The sequence below is a fragment of the Sinocyclocheilus grahami genome, unplaced genomic scaffold (assembly GCF_001515645.1).
Source record: "Sinocyclocheilus grahami isolate Dianchi unplaced genomic scaffold, SAMN03320097.WGS_v1.1 scaffold145.1, whole genome shotgun sequence".
In the NCBI taxonomy this organism is placed as follows: Eukaryota; Metazoa; Chordata; class Actinopteri; order Cypriniformes; family Cyprinidae; genus Sinocyclocheilus; species Sinocyclocheilus grahami.
The window spans coordinates 1,002,907-1,006,589 of record NW_015505324.1 but is presented as its reverse complement, the minus strand read 5'-3'; positions in this window follow the sequence as shown (position 1 = coordinate 1,006,589).

Sequence of the window (3,683 nt, the reverse complement as noted above, 5' to 3'; positions counted from 1 at the left end):
TATTAATGACATAATTCCCAGATCCGCTGTCATTCTCTGTTAATAGAAGAACTGTAAATAGAAGAACACGATGAGGCGAGTTCACTAGTGAACTCTAAAATGCAGCCTTGGGACTTTCGAGCCTCTTAAGTCTCCGTACGATCCCTCAAATGGCTTCTTTTATATTCAGTCACACCTGACTCAATGAAAATCAAAGTGTGGAGGCCCCTTCACAGTGACTCAAAATAGCAGGAGAATCAACCTGATGAGGGGGGTGACCGTGTGCAGTCAAGTGATGGGGGATTTATGGGAGCACTTAGGCTTCTAGGAAAATAAGAACGAGAGAGCGAGTGAAAGAGGCAAACACTTGTCTATGAATGGCTTATTAAAAAGGTGAGAAGTGAGTGTACTGTCTGGAAGGGGGGAATAATTGTGCTCTTAAAAGGGACTTCAAAAGGCCAGTCGTGTCGGTGGAAGACCGTTAGCAACATGTGAAGGAAATGGCTCATGAGGGTCCGCCGCGCTATCGGCACGTGGTGGATCAAACCGTGGGGCCGAGGAACGGTAGACACCATATGTCCAGCTGTCCTTGTGTCCATCTTTGTGTGGAAGCACATTTGTCTCCCTGCTGTTATGTGCTAATAACAGTGCTAATATGGCGAAATAGGGTTGGTTATGACTTGCACTTCCGATAAATCACTCAATACGTTCGTTTGTCAAGATTATGCAGCTGCCGCAGCTAACACAACTGCCTTGTAAAAACTTTTTTTCACGTCGTAAAATCCGACGTATTTAATGCGACAGCTGTTTTTCGCGTTAAATCCGCTTTTTCACAACGTTGTAGATCTGCGAAATTCGAAATGTCAAATTAACTGAAACCGCAAAGTATGGATATGTAGAGTATTCGATTCGAATATAAGGAGCAGATGTTACGCAAGAGTTCACATATTGCTTTGTTACTGAGATTTTTTACTAATGGTTTTTTTTCTAAAACAAACATAACTGTAAGTCTCCCAAAAGTTGCAGTTTGATCTAGCTGACTGAATTGACTGCTTAAAGAAAACATGGTTGATAGGCTATTTTCGCAACGTTTACATTATTTAAAAAAAAAATAAGTGTGGTTTTTAAAACCTTTTTATAAAACCATAATCCATATATAATGGTTTTATATAAGTAAAATATAAGTAATATAATAGATTGACGCACCAAAATAAAGGCTGCGATGCAAATGGCTTTGTGGAACTGCATTTGTAAAACATTTTAAAACTCATTGCATCCTGACCTAGTTGCAACCAAAATATCACATTGTGATAAGATATAAAAATGTTTTGTGTTTGTTGTGTAACCACTAGTATGGATAATATTTACAGTCTGCACAAGTTGTAGGCTACTAGAGAGAATTGTAATGTTTTGGGCTAGGCTACCAGCAGTTTGTTCTTGATTTCAGGGTAATATATAGTTTCAGTTATTACAGCAGAAAATGCTGCAAGGTCTGTTCTGCAGAGGCTGGCAAACAACCAAGCGTCCTTCCCTTGCATTGCAGGATTAGATGTTCTCTGCAAGTTTATTCATGGTATTATAAAATGGTGATGTAGATTCAGTGGCTTACAAACGGTCCCTTGGAGGATAATGAAAGTAAAGAGACAAGTATTGGGGGTTTTACTAAAAAACCTTGCTGGGTTAAGCATTGAGATCAAAATTATGGTCTCCTTTGATTTAATTCCAACTACTCCAGATGTGGTTTATCATGGGACAAGGAATGCAAAAAAGTCTTGAAGGGATAATTCACCCAAACATGACAATTCTGAGATCAGTTCTGAGAACCCGTATGACGTTCTTGGACCCCACTGACTTTCACTGCGCAGACAAAAAAAAAAAATCTTTAAAATATTTATGTTTCTTAGAAAATCATTTTAATTTTTTGGATGAAGTATTTCTTTAATTTACAAAATTAACAATGATTCAGAATAGTTTCTACTTTCTAATGGGTTGTGTCCACACTGACTACCACATTGGTCTCACATAAAAACAGCACAACAAGGACATAAAGTGTTTGTCCAGTTATTAAATCTCTTGGAACATTAGAAACTCCCTAGAACTGCTTGAATTCCTCAGTCAGATCTTCACAGACTGATTACAAATAGTCACTTAGCACCTCATCATAGCCAAGTCTTATTACTCCAAGGCTTTTTTCTCTAGTGGCCAAGTCTTGCTACTTATTCAACATCTAAAGGCCTTTTAGTTATTTTTATTAATTGAGGTCTTTGAGCTTTTGACTGTGACAGGGATCTGACAATGATTATAGAAAAAAAAATTAATGGTGCTTTTTAGCATGCAAGTATTTCAGCCTTCTATAGCTCTGACACTTAATAGTAGACCAAAATAAACAAGTTATATAAACATTATACATTTGTATAATAAATGTTACACATTTTTCCTCCTCATATTGCAAATATCACACTAAAGTTATTTTTATGGCTAATATAAAAAATAATTTACTGCTTAACTCAAATTTCAGCAGCAACGTCACAAAACCGATACATCTTTGCTGTCTTGCCAAATGTCAAGGCATGTTTTTTAACTAGCAAAAATACTAATTTCTTTATTTATTTTGTAAAGTCAAGCTAAGTAATAAGACTGGATCCATCACATTGCACCAGGCCCATGTGTTTCTCATGAGTGTGAATTGAGTTATTTTGAATCTGGAATCTCAGTCCTTTCAGCTGCAGTTTGCTTTGTCTTGCCATCATTTGATCTCTCACTGAAGTGATCCTGACACGTCTGTACAAAAGATCAATGACACACATGTACTTTTTTAAATGGTGATTTGGAAACTTTTTAATGCCAGTCATAATTTTTATATTTCCATGTCACCAATAATTGTTTAACATAAAATTAAATGTATCTATTCTCATACTCTTCCGCACAGGTGCTGCTGAGTGTTTATGAGCAGCCATTGATTTTTGTAGGAAATCCCACATCCTGCTTCTCATAAGACAAAGGTAAGAACCCCTGATGTGTTCACAGGAGCTCACAATAGATAACACATGCATTGTAATCCAGAACCATTTATTCATGTACTGTAGAGGAACCACTGCTAATTTATTAAAAGTAATCATATTTGCTGAAATCTATTTCAAAATATATATTCCCAAATATATTTACTACCGATATATATATATATATATATATATACAGTGGTGTGAAAAGGGTTGGCCCCTACCTGTTTTTTGTTTTTTTTGCACATTTGTCACATTTAAAAGATTCAGATCATCAAATAAATTTTTATATTACACAAAAATAATGCAAGTAAATACAAAATTCAGTTTTTAAATGATTATTTATTTTATTAAGGGAAAAAAGCTGTCCAAACCTGCCTGGCCCTACGTGAAAAAGTAATTACCCCCTAAATCTAATAACTGGTTGTGCCACGCTTTGCAGCAACAACTGCAATCAAGTGTTTGCGAGTTGTATGAGTGTTTGTATGAGTCTTTCACATCGCTGTGGAGGAATTTTGGCCCACTCTTCTTTGCAGAATTGTTTTAATTCAGCCACATTGGAGGGTTTTTGAGCATGAATGGACTGTTTAAGCATCCCAATCGGATTTAAGTCCGGACTTTGATTTGGCAACTCCAAAACCTTAATTTAGTTTTTCTTGAGCCATTCAGAGGTGGACTTGCTGGTGTGTTTGGGATCATTGTCCT